This window comes from Phasianus colchicus, chromosome 8, assembly GCF_987193195.1.
Source record: "Phasianus colchicus chromosome 8, bPhaCol1.hap1.1, whole genome shotgun sequence".
NCBI lineage: Eukaryota > Metazoa > Chordata > Aves > Galliformes > Phasianidae > Phasianus > Phasianus colchicus.
Genome location: NC_143443.1, coordinates 5,515,118 through 5,534,005, shown reverse-complemented (window position 1 = coordinate 5,534,005; position 18,888 = coordinate 5,515,118). Strand labels below are relative to the sequence as shown.

Sequence of the window (18,888 nt, the reverse complement as noted above, 5' to 3'; positions counted from 1 at the left end):
TCTGTCACGGTAGCAGTGAGCAGCCCTGGTCAACAAAGCACATAGCATGGGTCCCTGAGCAAGTCCGTATGGGAAGTCCTCAAGTGGCTGGGACCGGTTCCGGGGTGGCCCTCACACCCAGCAGCACACCATCACCCACTCTGTATGCAGAAGGAAGATGGAAATCCAGCCAGGCCCCAGGAGGAGGTGCAAGAGGAAGAGCTGGCTGGCCCGCATCAGCTAGTGGAAAGCAGTCTGAAGGAACAGCTTCTTTACCTTGGCGTTCCGTGTGGCTGTGCAATCTGTTAGCATGCCCGCATATGCCAAAACACTCTGTTAACATCATTCAAACTGGATAAACGCTGCCTGAAATGTTAAGTTTTACGGAAGATTACTGTCTTAGGCACTTACACTAGAACCAGCGAGGAAGAGTACAGCATTCTCCAGGCAGCAGAATCCAAAGTGAGCTCAGCATGCTCACTATAACAAATAAACATGCCTACTGAGGATTGGCTCCTGCCATTAAAATTGCAGGCATGCTCTGGGTTCATCTTTAATTGCTTGTTGCTTCCTGAAGATTCCTTGCATAAGACAGGTTCCAGTCTGTGCTGCTGTGTGAATCATAATTCACTGTGCGATTTATCCTGTGCAGCTTGTTCTTTTAATTCCACACACCCTTGCTTTTACCTTCCTCTATAGTGGTGCCAGGGCTTCTTATTCTTTAGGGTTAAAAATCAAGGTTTGGACTCCCAAATTCACAGCAATCATTAGTAGCATAGCAGCAAGAAATGAAATACAGCTAATTTTATGTATTCAGAGACTGAAATGCATTCTGCTTCCTTCACAAGATTAGTCGATCAAAGGACCGAGCATCAGTCTTTGAAAAAATCTTAATTTGCAATAATTTGAAAATAAAATGGAGCTGGAGAAGCTGCGTCATCAAGTTCACAGGGAATAGGAACATATTATGCTATTTTGTCCCTCCCCAAATACTGATGCCTATCCAGTGCAGGCTGAGGAGCCATGTATTTTTCCCCACGCGTGACAGATCACCTCCATAGTCCTTTTGGATCAGGAAGCGACATGACAAACCAGTGACATGAGAGATCAGTTAGCAGTTATCCCTGGCCTGGAGCAAAGACTAACACAAAGGCAACACCTCCGTGAAACCTCCCTTCACGATAACGCAAGGCCAGCCTGCAAGCATTTGATTTATTTTTCTTCTAGGGAATAGGGCAGCAGCCCTGCCAAAACTGCTAATGTTCATCCACGCTGCAGACTCTCTAAAGATTAGCTTTCGGCTCCCATTGCCTGCACAATCTGTCCTTGTTGCTGCCTCCTCTCCGGCTCCAGCTCTGAGCCTCTTGCACACGCATACAGGCTCAGCGCTCTCACCTGCTGCTGTATCCCCTGCAGCCCTTCTTTTGGAGCCAGCAGAGTGATGTTGAGCCCTGTTGCCCTGGCCCTGCAGCAAGAGCTAAACCACTGAGCAGCTGTTGATGAGATTTTGACTGTTTGGGACTGCCAGCTGGACTCCCACAAAACCTTCCCTTCAAATCTTTTGCATGTGAAACCTGGAAAAGGGTTTTACTTCCGCCTGTAGGCGATCCCATAGTTTTCTGGGCAAGGCCAAGGTCACCACAAGCTTCTTAGAAAAACTCATCAGTTAAAATCCTGAGGGCCTATAATCCTGGGGATGCGCAAACCTCCTCTCTTGCCCTTTCACTGCCCCCCTGTCCACATTTTGCAACAAGCTGAGGAAGATGACTCTAATTCAAAGGTCGTCCAGGTGCCAGCAGCTGCCCCATCCTTCCTCTGATCCAGCAACAGAGTTGCAAAGGTGGCCACCTTGACTCCTTTACACAGCAACCCCTTCCCTCTGCCTTTCAAGAAAAGAGAAGTGCATGTTCCTCCAGCCCTGCCCCTCTGCAGACCAGGCAGCGGTGCAGGGAGCAGAGCTGGAGGCCTATGGAGCCGTTCCCACTATCACAGACATACACACACCTATTTGAGTCACAGTGGAGCTAAGTAGAGGACAACTACCCATACTTTTCACATTTGGACCTGCACGCTGTGCCCCTTGCTGGTAATTAAAAGCAGCAGGTGACTTCTTCTGTCCACTCAACTGCTAACTGCATCTCTCACCAGAAGTGCATGTGGCTCCACGGCCTCTATGCAGGGCTTGCAGCCCAGGCCACAGCACTGTCCAAACCTCAATTCAACACCAAACGTTTATCTGACTCAGTTCCGTAGATGTACAGTGAACATCTCCAAAGAAAAGGGAAACAGGGTGGAAAAACAACAAAATAGCACAAGCCCAAAACACAAGAAGCAGAGGCAGAAGGAGATGAACAGCACAGGCAGCTGGGACCCAGATCCAGCCTGCTGGACGAGGTGCTGGCAGGCACAGAGGGACAGAACTGCTAAGGGCAAGCAGCATGGCCAGGCACCAGTGAGCAGTCCAGGAGCACACCTGCATAAACTGCCCTCTTCTCCCACCCCAGTTCTCCCGTGAACCAGGGAGCTACGTTGCCTGCACACGGATTCTGCCATTGCATGTCCTGTCTTACCCGCTGTCTATTTAGCCTCACCCCTGTCAACCTCAATCTGGTAGCTCTTATATCTCCCGGCAACAGATGAGGCCCATTTGGCTTTTCAAATGGACAACCTGAGGACCTGGCCTGATGCATGCGCATATTCCGGCAATCCAACACCCTGTTCCAGTCTCAGGATAAAAATTCACGCAGTCAGCGTTTGGGACTACATGTGGCAGAAAGAAAATCACTACCAAATGCAAGAAATAGAGAGGAAAACTGTTAAACAATAATTAAGGGCAGAATACGCCTGCTATAAATGCCTGCTTACAGAAAAATAATTACAGAATCATAGAACTTTAAGGGGACCCTTTAAGGGTCCTTCCTAGTTCAGCTCCTCTGCTATACCACCCTTATTGTAAAATAACTTCTTCCTTATATCCAAACTAAACCTACCTTCTTTTAATTTGAAACAACTTCCTCATGTCCTGTCACAACAGACCCTGCTAAAGGATCTGTCCCCTCCCTTCTTGCAGCATCCCTTCAGATACTAAAATGCTGCTAACAGATCTCCCCTCAGCTTTCTCTTCTCCAGGCTGAATAGCCCGAGCCCTTTAAGCCTGTCCTCATAAGGGAAACATTCCATTTTTTTCTTTTCTCTCTTTTTTTTTTTTTTCCCCTCCATGCACCCCAGGATACAGTTTGCTTTCTGGGCTGCTAGGACGCACAGAAGACATTAGGTTCCTGCTCTGGGCATTTTACTTTATGCACAGTCGGTGAAAATCCTGTCTTTTAAGAAACAGTGAATTTTTACCCAACTATTCTCATGTTTAGCCATTATTGTACACTGTTTGTAGCATTTATGTGATGATGGCAGCATCCATGGCAATAAAAGCTAGAATTTGTTATCCAGTATCGCAGTAAAGCGCATGAAAGGGAGGCAATAAGCATGACGTACCTACAGGGAAAACAGCTCCAAAGACTTAAGTCGAAAAAGCTTCCTTGACCCTCTGCCTCCAAGATGCTGGGATTTGTCTGGATACTGCTCTGCATCTCACCAAGCTCCACTAAAGCAGATCTCACGGGGCTCTGCCCATATGTTAACTCCTGACCTCTAGACACTTTTCATCAAACCACACGGTTCACCAACAAACTTGATAGTGCCAGAGCATTTGCAAACCTACCCACAGCTGTATAACAAATAGCTGCTCTGCTTCCAGAAAGGCCAAACCAGCCTGTGATTGCAATTTTAATGCAATTAGGCTGATTGCAGTTTTGCCGGACATTTTGCTAAAATGTCTCTGATAATCAGTGAGGAACTGACTTTTCACAATTGCCGGTATCATTCACTTAGGATTTATAGTCTGTCTTCATCGACAAGGCAGGTAGCTTTCTGTGCTCAGATTCTGCCACCTATGCTACTTATTAATTCTCAGAGCAGACCCAAAAGCCAAAGCTGTTTCAGACCTTCTGGAGAGATACCACCACATCTTTAAGGAAGCAGTAGCCTGGCTATGAGCCAGACTCTTCTAATTAGCCCATACAGTGCACCCACTAAATAAGCTACCTAGACAAATCACCAAACTCAAGCTCTTGCTGCTCAACGTCACACACGAACTCCATCTTTTTTCAGTTTATACTCAGCATATTTCTATAATATGCAAGATAGATTTAGTTTCAAAATACAAACAGAAAAACTCTGCGAAGGAGAGTAAACCTTTGAAAGAGGTGTTAAGCAAGAAGAGAGCACGATGGATTTGTCAGGCCCTTGGGAGGCTCTCCTCAGCAAGCGCTTTGTAGAATGTCTTTGCGTTGCTTGGCTACTGTTGTACTCAGAAGCAAAAAAATAAATTAAAAAAATTGAAAAATGTAGAGGCTTCCCTGTTGGTCCACCTGCTTCCTTTCAGATACTGCTGCCTAGAGCTCTGGGCTAGCTAATTACCCTGTATAGTCAGAGCCAGTTGTTGCCTGTTCCATGGTTTTCTCCTTGATGCCTGGTGATTTGTACCTGTCAGCCTCATAGCTCCAGCAGGTGCAGCCGTGCTGGGTGCCAGACTGGGCCTGGAACGTCAGTGATTCCAGCAGCTCATTTCATAGACTCTATGGACTTGTTTTTATCAGATCAGCTTCTGCTCAAGCTTTTACTCACTAATTTGCGTACGTGCCCTGTTCCCAATGTGAACAAATCCCTGCTGAGTGAAACTTCTCATGTGCTGAGTTTGAGAAATACTTTTCTTTCTTAACCATCAATAACCCCGCTATTTCAGTCCTGTGGTCTCCAACAGAAAAGAAAACGCACCTTTACATTAAGCATTGCATTAAAAATGTCCATTGTGGGTTTTTGGGCTTAAAAGTTAAGTATTTCCTTATTTGCAACAGAAGTTTAAACCAAGGTTTGAATCAAAGTTTCCAGTGCTTATCGAGTAGTGTTCAAATGCCCCTGTACTCTCTAGTGCTTCTTGCCAACACAGCACACTACGCTATTCTTACACAACCATAAAGTTTCACTGCACTGAAGATATCTACCTGGCCTCAAAACATAATGCGAGCAAGGAGAAATGTAGCAACAGTCACTTTAAGTTTTCAAATATCTTTTATGAAAAGTCCAAAAATTTTACATAATGAATTTTCTCATGCTCAGAAGAAGCTCACGACCGGAGTATTTTATTCTTTTTCTCTTATTTTATTCTGCTGTTAGCCTTTATAAATATACATTTCCATCATATTACTAAAACCTTGAAAAAAACATTGGGACAAACCAAGCTGAAATTCTGAACTACTAACACAACTCCAGGAAACAGATTTAAAGCGAACATTAGTTATTTTGTGGCTTGCAACAAATTTTATGAAGACTGGGAGAACAGCATACTAGTCAGTATAATTGCTCAACATTTTAGGAGTTCCATATTGCAGATAATCCCTTTGAAAGTCTGAAATTGTCCTAAATTTTGCAGCCCTCTCTCAAGTTCACTGAGCCAGCACCCTAACTCTTCTCCCTTCCCTTCCAGATATCTTTATGCAATGGGGGCAGATTTATCCGCTCCACTTCTGCTTCTATTTTCCTAACTGGTTAGAGGAGTAAGGGAATGTTTTTGGCACCGTCTCAGCAGCAGGCACATTAGACTGACAAAGGACTCCCTGAATCGGGAAGCTGAAGCATTACTTCCAGCCCTAAGTATCATAGGTTCCATTCAGTATGTTTAACGCCAGTATCTCCCTCTCTACCTGTCAGCTTCCCCTCCTTGATGCTTTTACAAGAACCCTTCCTTTGCACAAAACCCATCCCTTCACAGAATAGGTAACACAAAACTCATTGTGTTTCAGGAAGGATGTTCTGCCTCCTTTCTCCATTTCTCTTGCTGCTGTTGTTCCAGACGTTGAAGTCTGCTACCCAGGAGTAGCAAAACAAATGCCTCTTGCACAGCAATGAATTTCTCCAAAGCTAAAGAGAATCTGCATGCTGTAAATACTTGGATTGTTACTTTCAGGAGCTTTGAGCAGAAGCACCAGGAGCAACGCTAACTAGGAGCCTTCAGCCTGGTCATAACTCTAAAGCCTTCCGTAAATATGGATCTTTTTCCCCCCCTTTGTCAATCTACAATTTAGCTGTAAAGAAGTTAACTTGGCTACTGAGAAACACAGGTGAAATTGTTTCAAAATCCGATACAAATTTTCCCTTTGAAATATCTTCTAGCTAGCAGTGATATCTATGGTGACAAGCTAAGAAATGTACCGATAGCAACCTCATTTGTAAGTTAGATGATTTGAAGCAAGCATTTCAGAGCATTAAGAGATGACAGCTTACAGAGAGGGAGATCTCTCCTATGCTCTGCTCTGCTTTAGCTGAGTTCTTCTCTCTTAAAATCTTCCGATGCGGGAATTTTGCTAGGTCATTATCTCTTTGACAGGGAAAATTACTGCTGAAGATCTCTACTGCAAAAGATGAGTGTTTGGACCAAACTGAATCATAACTGTTAGTTTAAAATTATATGTTGTTTGCAGGTTAAACAGTGGATATTTTACTCTCTAAACTTCTCTGAAGCTGTCAGATTTCAGTTTGGCAGATTTAGCCATAGTAACATCACTGGATCTCCTTGAGCGATGCTGTCACCATGAGCAAAGCAGTCGCAGATACCAGCCTGAGCCCTCCATAAGCCTGGAAGTGGCTTTGCTTGGAAGACTCAGAACCACATCAGCACTGTGGCTTCTTTTAGGCACCATCAACTGGACAGACTGTTTGCCCCTATTGGCAGGCATGGGAGGGCAGGTATTTTCTTGACAAGCTCATAAACATATGGCAATTTTTGAAAGAAGATTCCTTAAGAATCCAACTGCGAGTTCTTTCCATGTAATAATGCATATTCTTACCTAGCATAAAGCCACAGGGTACCATCAAGTTTTGTCTTATAATTTTCAGAATACCATTTTGTATAACTGATTCTCTTTCCAAGAGACTCCCTATGAATGCTACATGAAACCTAAATGACAATGATGTATCTGATACAGCTCCATTTTCACATTTTCTCTGCCAACTACAGAATCTCTAATTGCAATTTTTTAAGTATCTGCGCCTAAGTTTAGTGTAACTAAAAAAGCAATGGTGATGATAATAACCAAAAGTGTATGGTATACAAGATTCTGCTGCACTCGGCCTCATCCAATTTGCTCATCACAATCCTCAATTTCTACTGCCTAGTCAGAATTCAACGGCTGCTTTTCCAAAGCTCTAAAGAGAATCATTGTGTTGATTATCCGTTGGCTGCTGGCACCCAACTACTCCGCGTTAACCCTAAGAATTTCCTGCTCAAAGTCAGATTGTACTTATTTTGGACTTCAAGGTTTTATTTTTTGCTATTGTTCATTTGTAAATTTGATGAACTTCTATCACGAGTGTATTCCAGCCTCTGACTGGCTCTCTGAAGTACAAGCCCTGTAATCTCTAGATAAGACTGGCCTTTAATGTGAATTCCATAAGCCACTCCCATTCTGAAAATAAGGCCTAGAGCAGAGAAATGCAGGGGCTATGCCCCAGGCTCAGTTTAATGTCAGGAAAACATAAATGCTTTCTGCTCCTATATCATTCTCTTACCATTCCAACCTCTTTTCAAGCGAGACATGTTGATCAGAATTATTTATACGAGAGCTTCTTAAATTGAAATGAGCTTAATTTAACAGCATTCTCAACCGCTCAGGTGTTTTGTTTAGTTTCCCTATGAGTGAAGAATTTATTCACATAGAATCACAGAATAAATTGATGTGGAAGGGTTCATTGAGATCAACCCCTGGTTTCACACAGGACTGCCCAAAAGCAAACCCAGTGTCTAAGAGCACTGTCCAAACACTCCTTTAACTGCAGCAACTCAGGGCCTTGAGCAATGGCACGAGAAGCTATTCCAGTGCCCAACCACCCTCTGGATGAACCTTTTCTTAACACCCAACTCAACTCTCCCTGACATAGATTTGTGCCCATCTTTCAAGATAACCTCATTGTCTCTCACTGCAGAAAAACAACAAATATAAAAGCGTTTTGTTAATTACCTCTTCTGGAATTTTGAGACATATTCTCAGTCTCATTGCCATCTTATTTTATTCATTTACATGAAATCAATTTAATTGAGCAGCTAATTTGTAAATAAAGCTTTCTGAAGATACTGAAGTCGCAAAGCCTATTCGGTACATAGGCAAACACGACATTTTGAGAGCTGGGACGTGAATGGAGACATCCCTAGAAGGAAATCGGCGCAACAGAAATGATACAACCAGCAGCGTCAAATTAAAAGGGAAATGAAATAATCAATAGTCAACCTCAAAACGCGTTACAGCCTACATTCCTGTCACTGCCTCGATCATTCTCATATATACTATTCTGTCTCAACTTAGAATGATACAGAAAAAACCCTGTTAGAACAGATCTATCCCACTTCCATGTCCTTGCAAAACCAAATGCCTATGATGGTTACTACGGCATTGTAAAATGAATACAACCAAACACAATCGGCTGAATTTATCCTGTTATATAACTTCGTATACCAATTTATTTTTTCTTTAAATCTTAATCCTTGTGTGACTGCTTTGCAAATATTTTAGCTGCAGACCTTACAGTTAAAACTTCAGTAGAGGGCTGATGGGGTATCAAGTGTTGCACTTTTTCCAAGCTAGAGCATTAAGCTATCAACAGAAAGAGTGACCTGAGTTTTAGAAAGATCCTTAGTGGTGCAGCTTTCTCTGAAAATGAGTTCTCTCAAGGATAGCACAAGACCTTGTACAGTTTGCGAGGTTTTCTCTACATTACAAGCCGTAAATCATTTACTGTCCCTGAAATGTTGATACAGTTGCTAGGCAGAGGCAGATAATCTATAAAACGTCCACGTCGCCAGAATATCTACATTTAGGCATTTGGGGAAAAAACAAAACCAAAACAACCACCCTCTCCACTCCCCTCCAATAAATATATAAATAAATAAATAATAAAACAACATCTTGGGCACAGGGTGAGACGCAAAGAAGAAAAAATAACAGGTACTTAATACCGGATATTACTCCACAAAATAATTATGCTTAGTGAATTTTTGTGGATCTTAGTAGTAACACATACAGTGTAAAATTAAAGACATCCCAACTGACAAAAAACAGTATTCCAAATTCCCTGGCTGTTCAGCTGGGAAAGATAAAGGTGGCACAGCAGATGACTTTTTCTTCAGTTAATAGATAATTATTTTTTTCTCATCTCATACCTTTGCCTTCAGTTAATTCCACTTCTTATTTTTCTGTCTAGCAATGTTTCTGGCATTTTTTTATTTTATTTTATTTTTTTTTTTTAAAGCAGGCTAACCAATTTATTTTGCAATATGCCATGTTCTGCAGTATGCCTAGAAGCTGATGCTGTACAGCATTCAACTGTCTGCACCTTGAAAAATGACAGAACACAGTCCTGAAAAATTGTAGCTTCCTTTTACTTGGCTGCTGGATTACAGCTGCATTGCTCATCATACACCACCAAGATACGGATGCTGCTTTTAGGAATAATACAACAGAAAATTAGACTGAGAATCTGAGCGAGAAGCTACCTTACTTCTGCATGAGAAAAGCTGGTTTCCCTGGCTTCATGCTGCTTAGCCTTAGCTTCCTCTCAATTCTGAGATGCTCATGCTTTCCTTCAACGAATTCTGTCTTATTTATCTTCCTCTCTCCCTTCTATTATTGTTATGAGTGCCAAGAGCAGCAAAATTAAACTTCAGGACTCAGAAATTAGATGTCTCTCTCAATACGCCATCTTTTTCACTTCCCAGCTTTTCACGCAGCTCCATTACAATGGCATGCTTGACAGCTTTTTCATTTTCATTTCATTTCACTGGATGTGTTCTTAAGAGAAAAATAATTATTCTATCTCAAACATGACTGGAAGGGGTATGGCCTGCAATAATACTCTGTCCCCAAAGTATGAAATTATAAATATGCCTTTATTTACTTTACACAAAGCAAATATTTGTCTTTACATCTCCTGTGACTAATGACTAAGCATTTCATGAATCCTTCCCCTGTGAGTTTTATCTGACTATGAAGTCATGGCTAGATCATTTCTGAACATCCGTGAGGGCACACACAAGTCTTGGCAATTTGAAATATTTAGGTCCAGGATCAAAACATTTTGTCTTGAAAAAGTTGTATCTGAAGCACTGCACACCTGTCAGAGATATTTCACCCACCAGGATGGCCGGTCTCCCCCTTGCATTGCACATAAGTTACCAGGTTCTTTTTATGTAAAAGGTGAGAAAATACATTGCAAGAAACTAGCTCTTTGATAGCCTTTCCCCATGGCCCCCCACCTGCAGGCCTGATTAAATTGGCACGTTCAAAGCAGCACACTTCATATTAGCAGGTATTTTCTACAAGCCATTTTTTTCCTTTCATGTTCTTCCAACTTTTCCTCAGGTGTAGAGACTGCTGAACTGCCATTAATGTTATTTCTGGCTGGAAGATAGGAAGAAAGGTTGATTTTCATTCCAGCTGGGATAAATCCTTTGACTTACAGGACTTACCAAGCAACTCTAATCAATGAGGGAATACATTTGTATTTTGGTTTCATCATCAGCTAATTTGGATTCTTTCAGTTTGCTGATCAAGCTCTGATTAAGTATGTTTGTGACAACATCCAATCCTTTAATGATGTCATATTCTAAATAATCCATTCAAAACACTTCACATTTCTAACTTCGCATGACTTGGAGAATATAACAAGAAGTCATACAAATAACTAGAGGACCGGAGCGACCAGCATGCAGAAAACCTGTTCTGTTCAGAACCAAAAACTTATTTTACGTGCATTGTGAATGTTTTTATAAAGATCAGTTCATGCTACAATTGCTTCCTCATTTTAAATACAGCGTCCAGTCAAGACATTAATGAAAATGGATAAAATGAGGAAAAAAAGAAATGGAGAAATGGATGGAATACTAACGGCTATCTGAACTCAACATCTCCAAATGGCACCATATCTTTCTCATAGTAAAAACCAAACAAGCCTAAGAACACACGACTGAGCTGCAACTTCATTTTTTTTCACCAAAGAATGTTCTGATTAAAATAAGATTACCTCTTTAAAAGTGCTCTAGTTTGAAAGAAGACAAATTATTTTGATAACTTACGGAGTGACCTGTTTTAATGCAAAGAGCATTATGACAAGAAAATGTTATAGAACTTATCTAATTGTTGTTTTATTTTACTTGTTTAAGTAACAAATCTATAAGTAGCAAAATAAATAATTAAGTAAATAATGCATTTTCTCATATTCACAGAAAGCAAGGCTAAAGGCTTTCTGATTCTTTTTAGCCTAAGAAGTCCCAGAGATGTAAAACATTTACATCTGTTCTGCCCCTAGAAATAGGGTTGTTAATAGAAAACCATAATTCTTCTCCAGTTCCGCAATCTGGAGGAGAGATCTGGTCTACTAAATGTGTTATCTTACTTGAAATACTATTGATGATATACTGATCCAGGTAAGCTTTAACAAAAACTGTATGCAGTGAAAATTCACATCTACTTGGGCAGCAACCAGTCAAAGAAATGCGTACGCTCTTGGAGATGACGCCTTTCTCGTATCATCACATCTAGACACATTATTCTTTCTATGGTCTGGGTGCCACCATGAAAAATTCAGTCATACTAACCTAATAGAGCTTCACACACACACACATATACACACACACACACACGCATGCTTCTTACTCATGTAAACATTGCAGATACTATCAGATGCACAGAAACCCTGTACCTCGTGGGTCTCATAACTCCCACATCCAAGTTTTCAAATACCTGTTATGAATCTGCATGCATCTTGCCTGCAGCTAAACTAATTTTAAAGCAGAAAAGTATTTTTTCCGCAGCCTCCTAATGTGACTACCACCAGTCTCTACTTCAGATCCATGCTGACTGAGTAATTAATTCAAGGCAGACAGAATAAAGGCGAGAGGACCAAGAGGAGTACATCACGCAAGGCAATTACATTATTTTCCCATTTGGAACTGTCACTTAATTGTAAGCTGCTGCTTAGCAATCCGAGAGAGGTGGGACTGCATTTTCCACCTCTGCTCAGTTTGCCCAGTCTTTTTTAGTAAAATATTTGGCTTTCAGGCAACTGTGCCTTCTGCAACTAAACCATTTTACTCTAAAGAGTGCCTGGAGACTATTTCACAAGCTCAGGTAACAGTGACAGATTTCAGTCTACTGTGGTTAAAATGTTTCACTTCAAACACGTTTTTAGACAGAATGCCAATATCTGTCATAATCAACCTCAAGCTCTTGCTGAGTAGCCTTCTTGCCTCGGCTAGTCCTCCTGAGGCCTAGGTTAGACAGCTCTCGCTAGAAAGATTTTCCATTTAAATACATCAACCCTTCCAATTTGGAGCAGTAGCTACTGTATGAGAAAACAGAGACAATAAGTAAATAAATTCAGTGGAAGTAATCACATCACTTGAAGGCAGTCAGTATTTGCTTGCCGACTGGTTTAAAGCCGTGCAACTGCAAAGCAACAAAGCCTCAATTATCAGTCCGATCATATGCCTAAGAACAAGTCAGCTCAAATGAGATATAGCAGACCGAGTAATTAATTCTTTTCACCACCTCAATGCAGGCAAACTTTGTGTCTCCATTGAATTCTTTTCATACTTTATGCTTGATCACATGTTTTTATTTTACACTACACATTGTTTACAGGCAAGGTTACATAACAAAACCTAAAATAAAACTAAAAATTTATCTCATTGCAGAAGGGCAGGGCCTTTTTCTGTCTTCAGTTACTAGTAATTTGCCTACAAAAATACATGATTTATTAAACAGTCCACAGCTAGGAAATTTTTCATGTCTTTAGAAGTCAAATAATAGAATTAATAGATAAATACCTAACTAGATCTTCTTTAATCTCAAGGCCCTTTAAAATTGAGAACAACCAATGGAAAAATGAGGGAAGTCTTCACTTTTGACATACAGCTTTGAGGAAAACACTGGATCCCTTTATGTACAGTGGCGTGACTGCTTTAACAACAGAACGCTGTCTGGCTAGTCTGAGGTTATACTGTGGATACTCTCCTCTTTTTATAGATATCCAGGGGAAGACACCATAAAATGCCTCCACAGGCCTAACCCCACGATGCAGATTTTGACACAGATGCTGTTTAGAGCCATGGAAGTAAAAGCTCCATAAAACATGAAGGAAACGGAATGTGAATTGAATCTAAATGGGCCCCAGCACAGTAAAAAGAAAAGCTTTTCTCAAAAAGTGAGCTGTCTTTACAGTCCCTCCCAACAATTTGTACTTGCATTTGACTATATAATTTTGCTGATCTAGCACTCTGAAAATAAGACAGTTGAATAGAGCGGTTTCCTATCCTCTATAGATGAAACAGTATAAAATGGAGATGACTAAGCATCAGTTACGAGTCTTTCCTGTAGTTATGGTATTTGGCCAGCAGCTTTTACTGGGGTAGGCTGGAATTTATTGCTCATTTGAGATAAGGAGTTCCTTTATTCAAACTTTTTGAGGCTATATTAGCCATCCCAGAGGAATTAGTAACATAATACAACCACATACACATCGTTAAAGTTTCCCAAATACCCATTTGAAAATATAAAATTATTTAAAACATGGCAATTGATGAAACTGTTCATACAAAACTGTTTTTAATCTTGAGATACTTGTCCTAACTTGGATGGTTTTGATATGTGGCTGCAATTCTATCATGAAAAATGACTTTAAAAGCTGTAAAGGAAAAAATAACCAAATAGACTAAAGAACTAGAGGTCCAAATCTGTTACTGTAACACTGTAATAAAGCAGTATTATTAATGAAAAGTGCAATGCTTGGCATTATCACGAGGAGATCAAAATATAATTCCCATCCAATGGAGAAAACTGACAATCAGTACCTTAATTCAAAAGCATGCTCTGTGTGACCTCAGCAGCAGTGTACTTATCACTTCAGTGGAAGACGCTGCTCTGCAGGTTCCAAGCCTAATTGTTAGAAGACTGGGTTTTCAGGGGGTGGTAAAAAAGTTTATTTGAAGAATACTTGCACCAAACTGTTTTGAGAAGATGCACAAGGAGAGATATGAAAATTACTCTTATAAAATCTCATCACCGGATCATTCTGAGTCATGGGATATGGTTTAATGAGAACCATTGGTGACAGGTGGATGGTTGGACTGGATGATCTTATAGGTCGTTTCCAACCTTAGTGATTCTGTGATTCTGTGATTCTGTGATCTAAAAGTGCTCAAAAGGCTTTCAAAAGCAAACTACTAGAATGAGGAACAAGCAATAAAACTAAGAGCACTTGTAATTGAAGGTCTTGGAGCACTGGTGGTGGATAAATCCTTTCTGGGCTCGATTTAAATCCAACACACTTACTTTGTAGATTTTGTCAGACTGTACAGTCTTGTCAGCTTGTACTTCTGGCCGGTTGCTTGTCCCTAATTCTCAGCAGTCTCCACTGTGCTGCAGGCTCTCTTGCTGCTGGGCTCCCCCCCCCCCCCCCCCCCGGCTTTCATTGTGCTTTGGAAGCTGCTGCACACCCATTAAGATCAGAAGAATTTCCTCCTTACTAACAGCAAACTCAAGTAGAGAGATGTGAAGATAGGGAAACTTAACCAAATAGCTAATTACCAGAACTCAGGCCCTCCTGTTGCATTTGCTACAGCGCTCAACATAAACAGTTACAATCCTAGGTCTTTCTGGAGAGATCAAAACGCACAGATGAAGTGTGCATATTGGCAACAGTATATCACAGCAGTTGCTTGCCCGCTCCCTCAGGTAATTCTTGGGTCCCCGAGACCTGATTTAGCTCCTTTACATCATAATCAAACAACTGCTAGAAAAAAAGATTATTATTCAAAACCAGTCTGACCACTGAAACTTGTTTTGATTCACCAGCAGTGGAACTGTTCCAGGTTTCCATCAAACACCATATTGGCAGGGAATACGGATTTTGTACAGCAACTGTGATCCAGTGCTGACACTGAAGTTTTAGGAGAAAATGCTACTCTTGAAAAACTTTTTACTCGGGTGCCCTCTAGAAATAAAGCTTACTCAACCACTCGTCTATCATCTCTGCCTAGCCCCTGCTGTTCCTTGCATTTTGTGAACACCCATAAATAAACAACTCTGCACCCCAATTGAGGTGAGGCAGGAGTGCTTCAGTCCTTGGAGCCTATTTGGCAGACGTTAGCTTCCAATTAACATGTGCATACATTAGGAGCAGCTGCAGAACTGCTGTCTCACTGGTGGGGGCTTGGAGTATTGTTGGGGAGAAGGCTGAGAAAGAAGAGACAGCAAAATCTGAAAGGAAACTAGCTACAGGTCTGTTTTGAATGAGCAACAATAGCATGCTGCTACTGAGTAAGGCTGCCAGCCTTCCTCTGTAACCCAAACGTTACCTAGCTTTTGTGTTTAAAAACCCTGCTTTTGAGGGAGTAGTATTGTAATACTGTTGTCCCAGGACACAGGAAAGGGACTGTTCATGGGAAGATGTAACGTATTATTAGAGAAATAGGAAAGAACAAGTAGGCCATTTTCCCTGTATCTTATCTCTTCTCAGGTGGAAGAACATCCTTAAAACCACCTTCTTTTTCTAATTGTTCTCTTCCTTTCTTAACATTGTTCCCAGTTCTTAGGCTGCCATGTTAATTTACTTTTTCTCCCTTTCCTGGAAACAGGGCTTCTGGCCTAATTTTCTCGTCACCTAACTACTAAATAAATGGCCAGATTTAGAATACAATTACTTTTATCCTTTACTTTTAGAACATCCGTAAGACATGCAAAGAGATTCCCGAGGTCTCTTCCAGCCTTAACTGTTTTGTTTCTATGGTTGTAACATATAATCTTTATAATTCAAGAACAGAGATATTGACTGCTGAGAAAAGAACAAATGCTGGCAGATGTAAAGTCATTGGTTTTGCCACTTCTATTCAGAGCCATGAACACTGTTGCTGAGGGAATTCCCCAGCAATGCAAGAAAAAAAAAAATCAGCACTAAGAAAGAAGTTCATTACTCATTTTTCTTTTAGATTCGGTCCTTGAGATTTTCCAATTTCTCTCTCCTTTTCAAGACAAAGCACCTCACAGAAATGTATTCTTGGAGAGGTGGTTGGCAGAAAGGATGACTCAGTTGAAATGAGCTGAGAAATCACATAGCAGTTTCCGGTGCAAAAAAGTTCACCACTATATCAATACAAACTTATTTGGGGACAACTAAACACATGGTGTCCAGAACCAGAACGCTGATGACCACAACTATCTAATTCCCTACTGATGGCACTGTTCTTCGAGCAGATTGCTGCATGACTGCTGTTTGCAGCTAACACTGAAAAAACAACTCTCAGCTTTGGTATGCACACAGAAAGTTCATAACCTCCGGCTCAGGGCAAGCAATGAGAATTTGCTATGCACCAGGAGTTTTGATGAGAGAAAATGCTGCGCCTCCTCTTTTTCTCTGGATTAAACTGGAAAAAAAAAAAAAAAAAAAAACCAGAGCTCTTCCATTGTTGTTTGCTTTTCTCTTAGAGGAGTCATTAAAACTGATTACTCTGGCTGATTTACAGGAACTCAGGTTAAAACAATAAAGATCTAAAATGCTTACTGAGAGGATAATGCAATTTGCTTTGCTAGTTATATCATTGCAGGTGGGCACAGCTCTAAGCCTGAACGTTCGCACAGAAAATATCCCCAAAGCATGATGTTAATAGACAATAGAAAACAGTCAGAACTGTTTTCAAAGAAAGGATGATTCCTGGAGGCAGAATATTTGCTAGTGAAATGAACTAAATTAACTTTTTAAATTAACACTGTGTGACTTATGCTGATTATACAGTGTAACCCCTTCACCTCCTGTTACAATTTGTTTGCTACTCATAAGAAGAACAAACTAGATTAACCCTCTACCCCGACTGGTAATTTTGTTGCTCAAATAATAAGAAAAAAAAAAAAGCTATGATCTGACATTCTTTCCATTCCTCAATTGAATACAGATGTGCACCATTCAATCCTTTCCAAATTGAAAATATTCACTGTAAGTCAAAACCATACACATCTCTCCAACAAATAACCTAAGAAAACCCTTCCTTGCTACTGTTAGGCCAATGATCTAGCAATCAGCATGTATCCACTGCAAAAGCCCAATGGGAAAGTGGCAAAGAATACTTGACCTTCTTGGCTAGAGCTGAAGTACAGCTGTATTTTCAACACCTGAACGTTCCCCTCACATACTTCCTGGGGAATAATACTCTCTGTTTTCAAACACAGCAATTCCATCTTTCCCATTGGGATCAGCTAGCCTAGTGGAAATACAGAGAACGTACATTAGTAAGCCTGTTTTTTCTTAATACTTTGCATCAACCATTTTCCCAAGCTGCGTTATGTGAAACGTATTGCCGTATGCTTTTGATATCCTGTGTTCTGTTTCTCTACAGTTGAGTCCAGGCTGGCAACGTACACCTTCTGCTTACCTGCTGCATAAGATTGCCCACAGCTAACAAAATGCACATGCGCTTTTCCAGTTCTTTATTATCTTTCTAGGAAGAATGCTTCACTGGCTAAGTTTGCCCTCATGTGGAAAAATACAGATCATGGCCTGAAGAGGTAGCTAGCCCATGAGAAAGAGCTTAAGTTAGCTGAGGAACAAGTGTACTGCCTGTAGTTTCTGCACACAGCTAGAAAAAACCGGTTTGTGAGTAAGCTCTCTGCAGCTGAAACCAAGGCTCCCCTGCTTTCTGTGAACGACCTTGCCTATCCTCATGCAAAATGCTATATTATCTGTCACTGTTACATATAGCCAAGGTACTAGGTGAGTTAAGCAGACACCTTGCTGGCCTGCCACCACCCATATTTGCTGGGGGAAACCCCAGGGCAGAGACTTTAGTGGCTGGCTGCCCCTACTAAGTACCTCTCCGTTAAACTGATGGATATTACTTTGCCTCCACGTACTTCCTTCTTGATCAGTAACCTTATCAAGAAGCACCGGTGTTTTTACATTATACTCCCAGATCTAGTTTTGTTCCAATTTAAGCATATTACTTTCTGTATCATAACTTCAATAATGCAACAGTTTGTTCCCCTTCCTCTATACAAAAAAAAAAAAAACAAAACAAACAAAAAAAAAAACAAAAACAAAAACAAAAAAAACCCTGCAATATTCGAAGATTCATCTGTCCTTTCTTTGGGCTAAAATCCAGTTCCTTAAATCTTTTCTCACAGGCCAATAACATTTCAGAGTAGACAAGAGGACAAAATGGAGAACATGAGGTCACATTATCTACCACTGCCTCACGCTTCATTTTGAGGAAATTAATGTGGAATTGAAAGAAAGTCAAGACACTTCCCTAACAGAACTTGAATTATGCTCACAGTTGAAAGTTAACACTCCTTTGGCAACTTCAGAAATCACATCAAACACACAAGTCAGCTACCTTCAGAAAGCAGAGAAGAATTCAAAAAGACTATGGGAAACCAAGACTATACCTGAAATAAACTAAGAGAGACAGGAAAAGACATTGTCAATCTTCAAATCAATTCCAAAGGTTCGCATAGTAAAAAAGAACTTTCCTACCTGAAGAGTTCCTTCGTGCAACAGGAAAACATTTCCCAAGATACCAGGGCTGCTGGGCTGAAAATCTCAGCAATCAGTAGGTGCAGCTGAGGTCTCAATGCAGAGGACTGTTAACACTTGCCCCACCATTTGCTGAGTAGATGCTCCAGATACCTTGTATCAGCACACCTGGTGATTATAAAGTCATCCTTAATTATTCTTGATTGCTTTCAAAATCACCTTGATTGAGAAAGCAGCATAACAATACTGAGCATTTACAAGCGCTCACATGAGTATAGAAGA

The 18,888-nt window shown here is 40.9% G+C and overlaps 1 long non-coding RNA gene across 1 annotated transcript in view; it reads right to left on the bottom strand.

Annotated features, from left to right (window-relative positions):
• The window catches only part of LOC149916988 (uncharacterized), a 113,962-nt gene that overhangs the window by 11,617 nt on the left and 83,457 nt on the right, over positions 1-18,888 (bottom strand). The window contains exon 6 of the long non-coding RNA XR_016468521.1: positions 18,607-18,774. This is a non-coding gene — a long non-coding RNA (uncharacterized LOC149916988). The remainder of the gene's footprint in view (positions 1-18,606; positions 18,775-18,888) is intronic.